The sequence below is a fragment of the Cricetulus griseus genome, chromosome 2, assembly GCF_003668045.3.
Source record: "Cricetulus griseus strain 17A/GY chromosome 2, alternate assembly CriGri-PICRH-1.0, whole genome shotgun sequence".
Classification (NCBI taxonomy): domain Eukaryota; kingdom Metazoa; phylum Chordata; class Mammalia; order Rodentia; family Cricetidae; genus Cricetulus; species Cricetulus griseus.
This window is the reverse complement of record NC_048595.1, coordinates 54,351,696-54,370,323: the sequence shown is the minus strand read 5'-3', so window position 1 is coordinate 54,370,323 and position 18,628 is coordinate 54,351,696. Positions and strand designations below refer to the sequence as shown.

The 18,628-nt window shown below is 39.5% G+C and overlaps 1 long non-coding RNA gene across 1 annotated transcript; it reads right to left on the bottom strand.

The window, feature by feature from the left end:
• Positions 1–205: 205 nt before the first annotated feature.
• Positions 206–7,895, bottom strand: LOC103159491. The gene is made up of 4 exons (XR_004768199.1): positions 7,398–7,895; positions 4,826–4,947; positions 4,075–4,187; positions 206–1,456 (listed from the first exon to the last, which is right to left on the bottom strand). It is a non-coding gene; the product is annotated as an uncharacterized LOC103159491 (long non-coding RNA).
• Positions 7,896–18,628: the final 10,733 nt, after the last annotated feature.

Sequence of the window (18,628 nt, the reverse complement as noted above, 5' to 3'; positions counted from 1 at the left end):
CTCTACTACATTTCCCAGAATCTTCTTTGACTCCTAGTCCCGTCTACTTGCTGTCTCATTGGCCAAACAGTATTTTATTTAACAATCAATAAGATAAACATACACAGTACATTCCCCATCTATTGTAGTTTTAATTGTTCATTTCTCTGGTAGCTAAATATATTGAATATGCTTGTCATTATTTATATATCTTCTTTGATACGTTTAAATTTTTTAATTAATTTTTTATTTGGCTTGTTTCCCTTTCTAAAGTATTATTTTCAAAGTAAATACTAGACATGCACTATGTGTTTGTGCAGATATAGAACAAGTGTGGCTACAAGATATTTGTGGTAGGAATATAAAATGGTACAACTACTTGATACTTGGCAATTACTGATTCTACTTCTAGTTTATCCAACAGAAATGAAAACATATCTAAAAATCACCTGTACACAAATTGTTATAACATTTTTATTGATAATATCCCCAGACAGAAATAAGTAAAATGCTTGCTAACTAATAAATAAACAAGCTGTATAATCTATTCAGCATTAGTCACTCATATAAAGAAACAAAGCACTGCTGTCTACTGTAACATGGATGAGTCTCACAGTAGTCATACTGAGTCAAAAAGAAGACATGCACTGTATGATTCCATTTATATGACACACTAGAAAAATTGAGTCAATCTAAGGGACATAGGCAGTGGGTGCTTAGGGATGGCAGGGGCTGAGGGAAGGAACACAAAGGCACAAGGAGATATCCAGGGGTGGAAGACAGTCATTGTCTTCATCATAGTGGCAGTTTTCCAGATGTGCATCATCAGTACCAAAATATACCAAACCATGATTTCAAATATGTGAACTTTGTTATATGTCAACTGTGCCTCAACAAAACCTTTAAAAACTTTCAGTGGTGTTCTGAAATTTCATCCTGTAACTATTTTCTGCATTTTTTAAGGGGGAGGAGGTTTTCTTGGGATTGAACCCAGGGTCTCATGCATTCTACCACTGAGCTACGCCTCCAGCCCAGCACATAAATATTTCCTATGTCTCTCTTTTATGGTAAACTGTTACCTACATTGATAACATTTGTTGTCTCTAAAATTATTTTTTCCATAGTACCAAACAAAACATTTCAAATAAAATATACAAAAAAAAGAAACCCTTTAAAATGCATTAGTCTCCCAACATTCCCTTTGCCCTGCAGAGTATTCCTGAATCAGCGAAGTGACAGCAGTGTCCATGTTTGGGACACGGCCCTGTCTTCCTGGCAACCAATGACAGGTCACTAAAGATGAGAAATAAAGCCATCAACATTCCAGAGGAAGATCCATAACCATCTGCTTCTGAGGCCCCAGAGGTCCACCACGGCTTGTATCATCAAACTGCTTGCTGCTTCAACTCCTAAATTTCAGGATCTGACTGTTCATCCAATAAGTTCTAGCCAGAGTCAGTGTATGTTGTCTGCAACCCTGCGAGAGAATTAAATGGATGTTTAATTCATTTCTTTGATGTCTATTGTATTTCCTATTACAAATAGCCACACAACTGTTTAAAACATAAGGTGTCCAAACAGCTAGGAAGCACATTAATCCATGCCTTCACTGAATAAACTTTCATCCAATTGTACACCGTATGCCAGTACCAATAACAGACATTTTCACAAATCATTCAAATTAACCTCTGTAGCAGTCTTACATTGATGTTGAGAAAGCTCCGACCAAGGAGCCTCAGTTACTTAATGTCAAAGCGTGTCTAGTTGGTACTGGATTCCAGATTTGTAAAGCCTGCTTCAGATGCCATGCTTGCCCCACTCTGCACATTGTAGTCCAGGTAGGGGCATGCCTTTATTCCAAGAGTGAACTCACAATGTCCAGCAGCTATGGCCTATGGCTGGGGGTGGGGGGAAGGCATCCTGATTCCTTGCCTTGATTCTGCTTCATGTGTTACAAGAATGTCCTCTGACTACAGCTCAAGAGGTCTTGACACTACAGGACCTGTGCCCTAGGAGCAGGTGAACTATCTGCTCTGAAAGTTTAGGACAATCAGGGTCCTGTTTTTCTGGTGCTGATGTCTCTTACCTAGTAAAAATAGTCAGTAGTAATTTGTTGACCAAGAAATTGCAAAAACCCTACAAGTAAAACTGGCCAACCCTAGGAAATGCCCAAGCAATGCCACCCCTAGTCACACATCAAAACACATCAGCTGTGACACTCTTCCGAGAGCTCACTTAGACCACCTCTGTAAAGCTTGGGCTTGCCGCTGCACTTGAACTTAGCTGTATGCTAACAATCTCTGACAAGCTGGCTCAGCCTACAGAACTCCCAGGGCAATCCTTCCCTCAGGGAAACAGGTCTACCAGAGCAGAGAAGTTCATTTTCAATTTTACAGGTTTCAGTTTAGTTTAAATATATTAGTCTTGGGTTTAAAATAAGACAAATAGAGGAGTCCCTAGATTCTCTCATATGATATATTCTTCTTTTTTGATCTGTAAAAATATGGATATTATCCAAAGTTCATGTGTACTAAAAATCACCATGTAATCATTTGCAAGAAAAAAATGAAATGAACAATGAATGAGTAATGTTAACCAAAAGAGTATCCACTTTTTAAAAAACTGAAAATATAAAGGTATCTTAAACTAAAACTACAGAGGGTGATATTTGTGATTTGCTAAATGATTAAAATAATAGGTGAGATGGCTCAATGGGTATATTTGCCACCATATTTGATGGCCTAAGTCTACTCCTGGAATCCACATGGTGAGAGAAGAGAATTCAAAAATAGGTGGGTGACTAGGTGTAATAGCACACTCTTATAATTCCAGCACTTGTGAGGCTGAAGTAAGAGAAACCAAGTTCTAGGCCAGCCTAGGGTACATAGTTAGATCTTGTCACACACATACGAAAATATTTAAAAATAAGTGTCAAGCCTGACCTAAAATTGTGTGTGGTATTTGTTAATGTATGTGCACTAGGGAGAGAATACACTAAATTCTAACAGTATTGATGCCTGAGTATTCATAAAATTCTTTGCATCTTCCTTGTATATTTTATACCTCATTAAATACATATATGCTAAATATATTAGGTGCCAAAACAGAAAAAAAGATACCCATTTCTTGAAATGCTCATTGAATCTGAAAAAGAAGTATAGATTACTTAATAATATACCGATGGCAATACCTTAGTTTAGTAAATGCATATGGCTACATATGATAGTAACATTAAGGAAAACTGAATGAAAGGTATATGGGAACTCATGGCTTACTAGCAATATAGTTCTTCTGGAAATAAACATGTATCTGTATCTATATGGCATATAGATACAGTATGAACTGAAACAACATAGCATATACAGGAATCTTTATTTCCTATACACATCTTGTTTTTCCACCTAGAGTAACCTCTGTGGCCCAGAGCTTCCTGGAGTATATCATTGTCCTCCAGATAACACATGCTGGTGGAGACAAAGGCTGTGCAAGTATGGTGACAGGCTAATTAACTGATGTCTTGTCTTTAGAAGAAAAATACTAAAAGAGACACAAAGGTCATTGTAATGTTACTTTCCTCCTTCTGTCAAGAGTTTGGAAATTACTTCCAAGTATAATTTAGATGAATGTATATTTTAGATGAATGGTAGAAAATATTAACAAATTAACTAGTTTTCACTTACAATGAAATTACAAGTGAAAGATGTCTGACATTTGCATATAAATGGTTCACTTTAAATATTAATACTCATTATGCTAATCATTCTGAAACAATACCTAACAGGCATCAGTAAAGGCTTTACTGCTGTTCTTTCCAAGCATTCGTCTCCCACTTAGACTCTCAACTCCATGCACTGTTTTCCTCCATAAAAGTTATATAAACAATAAAATGCTGCCCAGAAGTTCAAGACCAACTGCTTAAACATAAACTCAAAAAAATCATGTGACACTGCATCAACATAGACACTGTGTTTTTATTAACTGTATCAAGTAATTTATTATTAAAGACAAAAAGTCTCTAATATTTATAGCTGGTTTATTGTTTGTGTTACTTACGGTGGTCCCTGTAAGGCCTTATACCCACACTCACTGGCTTACCTGCTGATGTGATTTCCTGAGTGGAAAAGGAAGAAGGGCAGGCACAGGCAGACACAAAGTAGCCCCGGTTTATTTTGAGGGTATGTGTCCGTAGATTGTCAGCCTGTGTGCACCTGCAAACAGAGAGAAACTGAGAACCTCTGTGAGAAGGGCTTGGCTACAGCTGTGAGTTCTTGGTGCAGTGTCTATTGAAACGTCATCGCAAGGAGCTCATTTGAATGAGAACGCGGTGAGACATCTGTAAAGGTACCTCTTGGGCTTATGGTCATGTTCATTTAAAGCACTGCCTCTTATACTTTTTAAAATCCAGGTATTTGTTCAAATGCAATCCTATAGGTCTTCATTCATTTATCTAATAATTTTCTAGAGTGCTTGATGTTTGCCATTAAGTGTACTACTGTTGTTGATAACATGAAATCTGTGGTGGAGGCAAGCAATAAGATGTGAAAGCACTAAGAAAAAAATGTTTTTAAAGTGTTGGGAAATAAACAGGACAATGTGTAAAGAGGAGGGGGGTCTCTGTAGGCAGGGAGATCCAGAAATGGCTTTCTGGGGCAGTTATATTTAAGGTGAGAGTTGGAGGGCAAAAGGACAAACAGCCATGTAAAACAATCAGGATGATGGCTACTACAGAACACAAATCGAACAAAAGGCTGGTCCTCAGGCTGGAATATGAAAATGAACGGCAGTGTTGCCTTGATGGCCATGTGACCTACACATTATTGGAAAATATCAGAGGCCCAAGATTTACCTAAGAAGATAATCTGTTCCAAGTTCTCCATGCTCCTTGCAGACTTCTGCACACATTTGGTCTGCCACGGTGACATGGAGTTGCTGAGACCTGCCCAGCAGCTTTCACTACAGTCCGGTTATCTGAAACAGAAGTGAAAGTTCTTAGCAAAATTCCATCACGTCCTAGGAGACAGCCTGCACCTATGAGTCAACAAATGGAGCCTAAGGCAGCATTTTCTCCTGTGCTCTGTAGCTCTGTCACCCCACCTGGGGAAGACTGCAAAAGTCAGCGCTCACTTGCCACATCCCACACGTTATCTGCCATTAACATAAATCAAAGCTTTCCATTTGTGATTTATGTTTTAGCATTTAAAGAATACCTTGCTAGTTATTTTAAATACATAAGTCAAGTCAAACATGTCTTATAAAGTATTAGAGATGTCATAAGACCTCTGATTTATTTAACAACGTGTAATTTTTTTATCTCAATTTATTTGAAGTTTTTCGGAAGAAAAATGGTTCTCTGTCTCATCCTGTTCTTATTTTTATCCCTTCATTTGGGAGATTACATCTCAGCTCAAGCCATTTTTAATAATAAGATATGCAATTTTTAACTGTTGATATTTTAAAAGAATAGAAATGATTAAGATTAATCGATGTTGCATTTGATATACTCAAATAATATATTAGTCTAAGCAGTATTATGATTCATGTCTGATAGTCAAGGCTTTATGTATTAACTTCACCCAAACAGAGAGAAATCTACTCTCTTATTTGCTTAAAAACCAGAGCTGTTGTGCAATAGGAAGAAGTGAATACAAACTCTCCACTGCTTAGGAGCCCACAGCTTACAAATGGCATACATTCACAGGAAAAGACTACTAAAGAAAGAGTACTTTGATACCACAAAACCAAGAGAAAATTGTGTCCATGAACCACATAAAAGTTCTTCTTAGAGGTAGAACTTCACACAAAGATAAGAACCCAGTACATGAAGCAGGTATAATTGAACCTGTAATTCCATTTGGGAAGAAGAGGCAGGAGGGCATGAGTTCAAGGTCATCCTAGGTAAAATTCCAGGCTAGCATAGGCTACATAGAAAGTCTTATCTCAAACAAGCAGAGAAGTCTACATAAGAAAGATACTGAAAACAAAATCTTAATAAGCAAATAGAACAGTGGGAGAGATTCTTTCTTCTAAGGACTGTGCCCATGCTAAGTCAGAGAGATTCACAGTTTTAGGAGTTACTATATAGTGTCCTTATACTGGGTCTGAGAATCATAGAGTTCATGGTTGATCTTAGAAAGAACTACTAAATGTATTCACTTATATTTGATTAATTTCTGTACTTATTATGAGAGAGACAAACAGACAGACAGACAGACAGACAGACAGACAGACAGAGAGCGCACTCAGAGAAAAGGCACACAATGCAAGTCCTCTTTGTGTATTTTAGAATGGAAAGCAAAACCATTCATACTTTCCCATGATATCTAAGGCCTTAACATGATGACTTTTTAGCATTTACCCAAATATAATATTGTGACAATATTGAACTAAGATTCATTACAAATGCTGGGCAGTGGTGGTACAAGGCTTTAATCCCAGCACTTGGGAGGCAGAGGCAGGTGGATCTCTGTGAGTTTGAGATCAACCTAGTCTACAAAATGAGTTCCAGAACATCCAGGGCTGTTACACAGAGAAACCCTGTCTCAAAAACACAAAAGGCAAAACAAACAAACAAAAGATTCATTATTAAAAGGAAATTACAGTTAATGATAGAAAGATCAGAAACACATATGAAAATTAGCATAATCATTCCTATATTAAATGTTTATTATTCCTATAAAAATTACTGAACTTAGAAAAAAGAGAGGTTGGGGGAAAACTGAAACAGATTAGCAACTATGTGTCCATTTGATTTAGAAAACAAACAAACAAAAAGTAACTCAGAAGTTTCAGTTCCACCAAGAACAAAATAAAAACACAAAGGAGTCTGGCAGTCTAATAAAACAGTATGTTTCAACTTAGGCTTTTTTACCCTTAAGAAATACAGAATGAGAATGTTTACTGGGATCTTTAAAACCACTGTAGTTTTCTGTATCAACTCAAGCCTTCAGCAACATCCTTCTTCAATTTCACTTTCCTCCTTATTGTTCCAAGTGAAGAAAGTGGGGAGAGGGTGAAAGAGAGGGAGGGAGGGGAGAGGAAACGAGGGAGGGGGAGAGAAAGAAAGAAAGAGAGAGAGAGAGAGAGAGAGAGAGAGAGAGAGAGAAAGAAAAGAAAAAGAAAGAGAGAAAGAAAGAAAGAAAGAAAGAAAAAGAAAGGGAAGGAAGGAAGGAAGGAAGGAAGGAAGGAAGGAAGGAAGGAAGGAAGGAAGGAAGGAAGGAAGGAAGGAAACATCCACAATGCTCTTCTCTTCTCCCAGCTGCAACAGTACACCAACAATGCACACACACATAACCTCTGAACTCACATTACTCCTGGCACACACACCATTTACACTCATGGCAAAAATACCAGAGGATTATCAAAGCAACAACAAGTACCATAAGATCAATGAAGGAATACTGAGAAAAGATGTAACTTACCAGTATCAATTCAAATACTTGCAGATATTTTAAAGGAAAGAGAACTGCTTCTTAGGTCTAAAGAGCCATCTGGAGGCAGAAAATAGAGAGAGAAACCTCATTCTCAGTAATAGTAAAAATATACCAAAGCCATTTCTTAAGAGAAATAAAGAATCAACAATCAGACTTAAACTGGGCAAATATTTAGGCACAAAAAACAATTGTAAGCCAAGATATTGGATTAGGAAGTTTAATATTAACTCTTCTCCATTTTCAGACTCTCGGCTTCTGCAACTAAACTTCTAGTGGTGTTTTCTACACCACACAATGGTAATAAATTCAGCAAATGAGCAACTATAAGCTAAAGAATAAGGAAACAATACATTTACAGTTAAATTCCACTTTTCCAGTTCACAGCCTGTCCCAAAAGATGAAAGAAAAAAATTCAGGTATTTGAATTTGGTTCCCAATGAAAAGCCATCCTGTTAAATAAAGCACTTCACTGATGGGGGAAGTGCTTCTGTGTATGTGTTTGTCTTATTGGATGATAAATGAAGTACTGTTTGGCCAATGAGGCAGCAAGTTAGGTGGAACTAGGAGTCAAGGAGGATTCTGGGAAATGTAGGAGAGATCCAGGCAGGAAGTGACACAGCAGGGAGACTCATATATAAGCAAGGGCAAGAAGGAAGTGGTTCCCTTCCCTCTTCCTCCTGGTCTCTGCTCTGGAGTCACCATATGATCTGCCAGCAAGAGAGGGAGCCAGCGGAAAACATCTTATAAAATATATAGATTTATGATAATTAAGACTGAGCTAGCATATAAGAAATCCTAGTCGATTGGCCAAGCAGCATTTGTACCTAATATAAGTCTCTGTGTATTCCTTGGGACCTTAACGTGGCAGCAGGCAGAAATTGGGCGGCCTGGTAGAAAGAGCCCACGTGGAGGCGGAGCTCAGGTGGCTGCGGCGAAAAAACTATTTGTTACACTTCACAGCTGTCCTCTCTCTCTGAATCTTGTGCAATCAGTCATGTCCACTCATATTCCTTTTAACACAGTCTCAGGCTCCTCAACATTAATACTTACTTCTGGGGGTGCTTGTAACCAGACCTCTGATTTTAGGGGGGGTAAAAAGAAAAGCATATGATTTGTTAAAATGTGCTGAGAAGAATGTTAAATTTGGCCCCAATTTGAAAATACATTTACCTAGTATTCTTTCTTAAAAATTGAACCACATTAATATTAAATTCATTATACTTAACTATCAAGGAAACAAATACAGTGGATAGGAAAGTTAAAAGAGCACCTTGAGGAGACCATCAATGTGAAGATGCTGGGATACTATATAGGACCACTTTCTGTCTAACAAGCTGATGGTATTAAAATGTTTGTAAATGGGGCTGGCAAACACCTGTAATCTCAGCATCCCAGAGATGAGACAAGAGGTTCACAAGATGAAGGCCTGGTACATAGGGAGACTGTGTGTGTTTAATTTACCCTTCAGAATGATACATGTTAATCATATAACAACCAACTGTATGCAATGCGTGAGCCTCACTTGGACCCTAATTTGCACAAATGAGAGAAATGATCCATTATTATCATGTCAATTTAGACTTGGATTTTAGATGGCAGTTACAGAGATTTCCTTAGAGAAATGTCCTTATGCATTAAAAAGTCAGTCCTGAAGTATTTAGTAGTAAGCAGTAGTAGATTTTAAGAAATTTGAAATTTTCTTTAATATTCTCAAGAAATAAAGGAAGATTAATTAAAACAATATGTGCAGAATGTTGTTATTGGAATAGGGAGTTCTTTGAAAGTTAAATAAAAATTTTCTTTGAAAGCCAACATTACTATCTATCTATCTTCAAAGGGGACATAAATATTATAATTTATCTCAGCTGAAAATGAAAATATTCTAAATACTCTGCAGTAACAACAAAAATTAAACTTTATATAATTATGATAAACCAATCATAACTTAGTAATCGAAATGACAATACAAAAGACTAAAATGACAAGAATGTTTGTACAGTCAACATGTTAGAATGAGGACTGTGAAGCACATTATTCTAAGAGTTTAAGTTTGTGTGATATACAGAAACAGCTGGTCTGAACAAGGGGGAACACATTGACCCCAGATGCTGTCTGGGAGGCCAGTACAGGACTGATCCTGACTCCTGAACATGGATGTCAATGAAGAGGCCTCTGCACTCTAGGGGGCCCCTGGTGGTGGATTAGTATTTTTCCCTGGTGTAAGAAGGGACTTTGAGAGCCCATCCCACGTGAAGGGATGCACTCTTGCCCTGGACACATGGGGAAGGGCCTAGGCCCAGCCCAGGATGATGTGGTGGACTTTTCAGAGCCCCCGTTGAGGGCCCTACCCTGCCTGGGGAGTGGAGGGTGGATGGGGTGGGGGGGTAGGTCGGGGTGGGGTAGGAGAGGTGTGGGTGAGGGGAGGGAGAGGGAGAAGGGATTGACATGTGAAACAAGCTTGTTCCTAATTTGAACTAATAAAAAAAAAATAAGAAAAATAAAAAAGTTTGTGCAATATAAGTAAATCATAAATAACAAATAGAACAGGTTAGTGTAAGGATGGTGACATGCTTGTCACATGGTGATACAATATCACTTCTGAAACAAAAGGTGACATGAAGACAATAATGAAGAACTGACTACATGCAGTGGCCGACATGTAACTTGCTACACTGGAACTACATCAGGTTTTATCTTGGACAATCAGGATGAGTTATTTAAGCCATCTGAGGATGCTTTCTCATCTGTAAAATGAATGCAGCCACCCTTTAGGAAAAGTGCAAAGACTTCAAGATGGTGAAAGTAAATTCCTGCAGCAACACGGACACAAAATACACATTCAAAGAACAGTACTTAGTGTTATTATCATATTCAAGGTGGAAGCACACCATGAAAGTAGGGACAGGGTGAAATAAACCCATAGTGAAATGGTCTCAGACGCTACATTGACAGAAAATTAAATAAGAGAAGAGGGCTTTAAAAGTTCCTGAGGGCCAGTTGCAGGTGAGGGGTGGCAGGAGAAAGGCCATGAATTCTGAGTGTTGGCACAGTGAGCAGCGTGAGCAGTGGAGAGGTGAACAGGGCCACCTGTGGGAAGAATGAGAACGCCAACTAACACCATACTGCATTCAGACTTCTCTACAGCTCAAAGCAAATCCTACAGGACTGGAGGGAGAGAGAAATGAATATGAAATGACAGAAAAAATAAAAACAAAGAGAAAGTGCCCAGAGGACCCCCAAACTGAAACAGAGAACAGGACTGCCAAGAGCTTTATGAGGGGCTAACAGGATGGGACTCTCTATGGTTACAGACAATCTCTAAAAGATCAGTAAAACATGAAAAGGGTTTCAAAGCTTCACTGATCTGGAATTCGTGTAAGATTACCTCTTCTTGTCTATTTAATAAAATTAGGGGGGGGGGGTGTTATGATAAATCTTTCTGCCAGAAGCCGCCCGAGCCCCACCGCCACGTGTGAGCTTTACGCCAGCTGCCCACCCAAGTTAGGCCCAAATGAATACACAGAAACTCGTATTAGGTTCAAAGCTGCTTGGCCAATGACTAGGATTCCTCATCTGCTAGCTCAGTCTTAATTATCATAACTCTATATATGTTATAAGACTTATCCGACGCCTTATTGGCGTCCCTCCTTGCCAGTGGATCACATTGTGCCGCTGGAGGAGGCTAACGGGAAAAAGGGACCCTTCCTGTTTCTCCGCTTAAATATGAGTCTCCTTATAAACATACACAGTACATTCCCCATCAGGGGGGTTCTAAAAAGGTGAGTCCCAAAACTATGGCCAGGTCCTATGGCAAAGCCATACACTGGGACCCATGCTCTTGTCATACCCTGCCAACATGACCATCCCATTCCTTTACCAACACCAAGCCAATGCGCGTATACCCACATTGAGGAAATGCAAGCAACTTTCTGTGTCTTGGAACACAGTATAAAATGAACGCATTTAATACCTTTTACATGTAAAGCTCCCTATGACTTCATGTTATTTTGCTGCACGCTAGCAAAAGAGAATATATTGAACATTTGTCCAGCAAATGTTCCACCAGTGCCTACCATGTGTCAGGTACCCAAAAACCAATGGTTCAGACTCTATCGTCAAGGAGCCTGTGAGTACCCTTAGGTAAAGCACATCTACAAATCCATTTAATCCAGTGAACACACTTTGTTCAGAGTGTCTTGGAAACAAAGAGAACTGAACTCAGCTGGCCTGAGAAGTAGGAACTCTCAATGAGAGCTGAGGCTAGAGAAGACCCTGAGGAAAACTGCCGCTCAACAGACAGGCGACCCTGACCACTGACTAACATTCTTCTCTGCCGCATGTTTGCCTGTGCCAACTAGACTACTCAAATATTAACAGGGTCCTGGTACTTGTCATTATTAATTTTGGAGAGGACAGAGGCATACTGAGCCTGGGTATTGATAGATGTGTAGAATATGTTAATCGTAATGCTCATTAGTCGGCTATGTTATTATTTTTTCAGATGGTTTTTCTCCACTGATCATTTTTTATATTTAGCCATTTTTTATCTCTAATGAAATATGCTTGTTCTTTAGGAGGGGCAAGGGAGGGAAGGGAGAATGAATGTGTTCAGCTTAAACACACATACATAGTATAAAAGAAATCAGTACATGTATTTTAATACTTTACATAATTGGATAATTATGTCATATTATACAATAAAAAAATTTCAAAATCTACCTAAAGTTATTAAATGAGATTATTTAAAACAGGATGAAAAAAATGGGTCTGGAGAGATGGCTCAGTGGTTAAAAGCAGAGAACCTGGGTTCCAGTCCCAGCAATCAAATGGTGGCTCACAGCCATCTGTAAATACAGTTTCAGGTATCTGTTGTGTTCTGACTTCTATGGGCACAGTCAAAACATTCATATATATAAATCTAAAAAAAGAGGTTTTGCCATGCAGTGGTGGTGCATACCTTTAATCTTAGCATTCAAGAGGCAGAGACAGGTAGATCTCTGAGTTCAAGGGCAGCCTGGTCTACAAATCAAGTTCCAAGGAGTCCAGGGCTACACAGAGAAATCCTGTTTCAAAACACAAACAAAAAAGAATAGCACCAAAATAATACTTTCCTTTTACTTTAATTCACTTGTTTTGATTTTGTCCCATAAAGCTAGCAAGGCTGGGGGCCAACTGCTCAGGACACAAGTCCTGCCAGTGATGGTAGCAGCAATTCTACACTCACAACTCGAGGGCTGCCCCCCCCCCCGCACCCCCGCCACATAGTGAGCTATTAGCACCAGAGGCCTCAGACCAAGGCTTCTGGAAATTATCAACTTTCTGGTATTAACAACTATTAGAAACTCCGATTCAGATATTTTGAGACCAAACAGATCTAAGCTATCTTCAAAAAGGAAATCAAGATACCACCTCACAGGGGCTGCTCCTGCTTTTAACACCAGAAAGCTGAAGCTAAAGTCAATGTCTTCCCAGAAATGAGCAGCAAAAACTAACACACCAGAAGATTACATCATTTCTGATTTCTGAAGTGTGAAAAGGGCCACCTTCACATTCAGGCTGTACAAAATCAAGCCTTTCCCTCATGGAATAGGACTCAAATATCATTGGAAATGAAATTACAGAGTATCTTTTTGTCACCAAAAATCTTCAACCCAAAGCGATAGTGAAAAGAACTACATGCAGATCCTAGGAAGTCATCACACCTACATGTTTTCACACATGTTTTACTCTTTTTCTTATCATTTCTCAAAGTCAGGACTTCAGGGGAGGAGGTGCTCAGCTGATTGAGTGCTGGCCTAGAGTGCATGAAGCCCTAAGTGTGATCCCTAGCACTGTGTAAACTGGGCATGGTCGTGCATGCTTGTAATCTTCATACTCAGTGCTGGAGACAGGAGGATAAGGAGCTCGAGGTCATCCTCAGCTACATAGCAAGTCTGAGGTCAGCCTGCGGACATGAGACCTTGCCTCAAAGACAAAGAGGGTCAGGTCTTCACATATCCAAATACGGAATGTATAAGTCAGTCTTCAGTTACAAAGGCGCAAGCTTCACACCCAACTGCAGCACAGATGTGCTGTACAATGGAACATTCCATTCTACATAGTTGAGGTGGTCAGTGATCAGGCCACTCCTTAGGTAGCTTGATAACCCCTTACTGCAGCAACCTAGGCCTGCAAGAGGATGGCCCTGAGAGTGAGACACACTGGTGTAACCAGAAAATAATGCTGGCTGCACCGTCTTCATCATTGTACCCCAAATCCTTGTTAATGTGGCTTCAAGCAGAAACAGAAATGTTTTCAATCTGGAAGTTGAAATGGTCTCCATCACATTTTGTCTAAGCTGCCTACCATAAATCAGATCAATGATACATGTTTCTAAAACATGGTTAGCATTGCTCGTCACAGCCCAGACTCAGACAATGACAACTTAAAATAATAACAATAGGCTTCTTTGAGTTTTCCTTGTAAGACTCAAAGAAGTGAAATGAAAAGTGGGGGAGGCCTTTTCAACTTTCAGTATTGTGCAATTCATGTTTAAATTGATAATCTAGATTTCATCTCCTGACCTTGAAGCGACTTACTATTTCAATTGTAAAATGCAAATCTCATCCCATCTCCCCAAAGCATTCAGTGATGGATTATACGGAAATAAACATACAAAACAGAATGCTTAGAAAGCAGGGTTATAATTAATCTCTGATTCTCCACAAACTCCTCTATGCTTTCTATTCTAATCACTCAAACCTTCTGAAACTCAGTCCTTTTATACCCATGGTAATATAATGGAAATTATAATCAGAATATAACGGAAAATGTCTTGGGTAGGTTAATTCATCCCTCTGTGTTAATTTAATTCCAAATTCTAATTGGTACAGGTTTCTGTGAGGGCAGAAAGAATGCAGAACATATAAGGGACTGATGAGACCATAACCTCCCTAAGTTGCCATTTTTCCTTTTTAATTATTGGTGTAAACATTCTCTCTTGTGACTGATCTCTCTCTCTCTAGAAAACTAAAGTGGGTGCATCAGGGTTGAGTGAGTGCAGGCACCACGGTGGGTATGGATGAGGATGAAGGACACTCATGGCTGCCAAGACATGCTCAGACAACTGGTACTTGTTCCATTGTGGACTGAACTGATACTCTTCAAGGCTCCCTTTTTCTGAAGAGAGCAGTTCAGTCTCACCCTTACTTTGACAAAATAATACAACTGGGTAACACTGTGGAAGGACCAAACTGTGTCATCCCCCTCATCCTGCCACCCAATTCATTCATTGAAGTCATAACCCCTATTGTGATGATATCTGAAGTTGGAGCATTGTAACAGGCACAGATGTAGTCATAGTAACAGCCCCTCCTAGTGAGATTATAACGGTAAAAAGAAGCAAACCAAAGATCGGACTTTCTCTTTATGCACACACAAAGAACCTTGTGAAAGCACACAGTAAAATGCCAGCTTACTGCAAGCCAGGAACAGAACCCTCCACAGAGCCTGGCCATGTTGCACCCTGATCTTAGTCAGCCTCTACTACTATCAGAAAGTTAATTTCCATTAGTTAAAACACTTTGTTATGGCAATCCAAACCAGATAGGTAAAAAGACACATTTCTGAGAAAGATTGTTCTCAAAGAAAATAGAGCAGTTCTGTTACAGGTGGTCTCTGTCTGAGTAGGTGTTTCCAGAGACGTTGCTCAAAGAGTTAAAGAATCAGATAAATTAAGTAAAGCAGCAGGGGTTTGATTTGGAAGCAAAGTTTAAGTATAGGTCAAATATGCTGCAAGAGAGTGGGGTCTGAGCAGGCTTGCCAATTAAGAGGGCCTGGGCACTGCCTAGGTATTCCTTTGGTGAGTCCAGGAGAGGGAACAGTTGGTTGCTAGGGGCAGGCTATAAGTGATCTTTTGCTTTTGATTGATAGGCTTGGGTTAGGTAAGCCTTACCTCATTGCACATGTCCTTTCTCATTGTGTTAGTTAGAGTTTTTATTGGTGAAGAGGTACCATGACCATGGCAACTTGTATAAGGAAACATTTAGTTGAGGGAGCTCGCTTAGTTTCAGAGTTTCAGTCCATTATCATCATGGTGAGGAACATGGTGGCGTTCAGGCGTACGTGGTGGCGACTGAGAGTCCTATATCTTGCAGACAACAGAAAGCCCACTGACAGTCACACTAAGGAAAGCTTGAGCAAAAAAGACCTCAAAGTCTGCCCCCCACAGTAACACACTTCCTCCAACAAGGCCACACCTCCTAACAGTGCTGCTCCCTTTGGGAGCCATTTTCTTTCAAACCACCACACCCATGATCTGTGTGATTTTAACTGTATGCATACCCAATCAAGTGCAAGCATAAGATGATAAAAGTTCAGAGGACATAACTTTCCTTAATGTGTATACACCTAAACCCAGTCCCAGCTGGACCAGCCCATTGCCTGTAGTTCCTGGATAGGTTTCAGGATATGTCTGATGTGAAAAGAGCACCAATTAAAACAAGAGGCCGCTGGGCTGTGGTAGTGCATGCCTTTAATCCCAGAACTTTCGAGGCAGAGGCAGGTGGATCGCTGTGAGTTCGAGACCAGCCTCCAAAGCCACAGAGAAACCCTGTCTCGAGAAAAAAAAAAAAAAAAAAAAAAAAGAAGGCCACTTATAAGCCACACCTAGCAACTGACTCCCCTTTTCCTGGACCCACAAAAGGGAGCCCCAAGCAGTCATCAGGTTCTCTTGCGCGCTCACACTTGGAGTCCACTCTTTTACCTTCCCTGATGCTTGTGTGTGTTTCGGTAGTCTTTGAACAATGCTCAAACAACCTGGAAGCACTGGATCCAAATAGAAATTACCAGTGTGTGTGTGTGTGTGTGTGTGTGTGTGTGTGTGTGTGTGTGTGTGTGTGTTTGTGTGTGTGTGTGTGTTCCAATAGAAAAAAATCACCTCTTTTTTAATTTTATTTCTTTAGTTTTTCCTTTACCTCAGAACTCACTGTGGAAAGACTCCAAAAGGCAAGACTATATAGTTATTCTAGAGATAATCATGAGTGACTCTGGTCAAAGAACACAGATTTAAGTTATCCCAAACTCCATGTTCCTAAGAGGATAATGGTTTTGTGAAGTTTCTTCTGAAGTAAACAACAGAACAAAGAATGCTATAAATCAAGGCCGAAACACATGTGGACACAGACAAGCAGATTTCAGCAACACAGGGAAATCTCTACTATGGGAGACATATCTGATGACACTCATGCCTTTGGGTTGGTGAAGCACTAAGCAGTAGATTGTAAGAGAGGGCCAAGAGGAGTGCTGTAGATTCCCTTAGAGACATGTGGACCTCTTAGGTGTCAACCATCCACAGAACAAGGGTCAGGATTGGAGTGACCTTCTTTCTGGGCTTCACTGGCTCCTTTGTAAATGGAGGAGTCTTATTGGAGGCTGAAAATACCTATATGTATAGCATCTCCAACCATCTTCCAGGTTGCTACATGCCTTGTCAGAAAAGGGATGTTTGTGTACTCAAGACAAGCAGAGTCCCAGGTTGCTATGTTTTCCCTCCAGTTGCCTGCCTCAGTTCTAAGTGGTTACTTCACACCAATGATAATCTTTAAAAAAAATTAAATTCTCCCTCCTCTTCTCCTGTACTGATATTGGTATGTAAAATAAATGAAAAAATGTTATTTAAATAAATTTTTAAAAATTAAAACTTAGTTATTTCATCTCATCCACATTCATATTTACAGAAGTTTTGTTTAATGGATTTCCCAGCACTTGGGGTTACCTCCCTTAGGATAGGAACAAGAAAGTGAACAGAACCCTTGTCAGAAGATGGCTAGATCAATTCAGTTTCTGCATGTGATAGTTTTTAACTGCAATAGATTAAGAAAAAATGTGCTCCTGGAACTGGAGGCAGCCAGACTTTGTAGCAATTGAGGGCACTAACATTACGGCAAACTCTCAGCTGGACATATGTTTGTTGCAGTCCCTCTGTACCTGGGCTCTCCCATGTCTCACAACCTACACTCCTGGGCCTGGTAACACGTGGAAAGGTGAACAGAGTTACATCAAAATGGCCTCCAACACAGAGTAACTTAAAAGTCAAAGAAAATTGCTATATCCTACCCTATAAACTAAGTCTTTTTAGTTGTGATTTTGGCAAATTCAATGCTTTCTACTGGAATCCACGGGGTTCTGATACATTAGGGCTTATGGAGTACTGAGATGTACAGCTAGGTTTACCAGATGGCTATGGTCAAATGTGAAGATGCCCTTGAAGAACAGGTTCTGGTCACCTAACCATTCTCTGCTGTTTAAAAATGAGGAAGGAGAAAATGTCAATTTCATGCAGGCCAAGATTGATGTAGAAATGAAAGCTCTGCCTCAGACTGCAATGTTTATTTGCTTTTTAATAAAATTGATTTGAATCAGTTTGAGATAACTGCTGGGAATGGAACATTTTCCTTTCAGGTATGTCACTTATTTTTGTTTCTGATATGGTCTCAAAAGGAACATTGCTGATGTTTTTCTGTGTGACATTGTAGTTCTAGAAGAGTTAAAATAAGAAACTACCTGCTTAATCTGCCAGAAAACACATGAGAGGAGCAATCAGCTCTGGAAAGAGTTGCTAGGAATGAGTATGCCTGGCTGCTTTAGGCCATGCTGTTTGTCAGTCTTTCAAAATTCAAGTCATTACGAGATGCTGATCTACTATAATATTGTGATATTTTATCTGATTACACTTACCTGATTGTGCCTTATCTGCTATTTGCCTTCCCATTCTTCCATGTATATTAAATGCAGGTGCTTTTATTATTCTGAGAGCTAGAGAGTGTTGACTGCTCTGAATATAAATGGGGATATTATATCATTAGCTTGCTCTGAAAGCAGGGCCATTCACCGTGTAAATCACATGCAAGGTACCTGCTGGAGACACAATAAACCATAATGTCTTGAGAAAGAAAGCAACTCGGAATGGATAAGGAGATAAAAATTTAAGGCATTGTTAAAGAAGGGTAATCTTCAAAATCCTATTTGGTTCCTTCAAACTAGCATTTGTTGATAATATAACCTTTATATTAGAAACTTTTTTAAGTCAGGGAAAAAAATCTTCTGGGAAGACATCGCAATATGGGATACTATCACCAGTGGAAATAGCACAAAATAGACAACAGTAACCACCTACGGTTTATCTGCACTAGGAGAACATTTTGAATACAGCAGTCTAATCTTTTAGAGGGGTGTTCTTT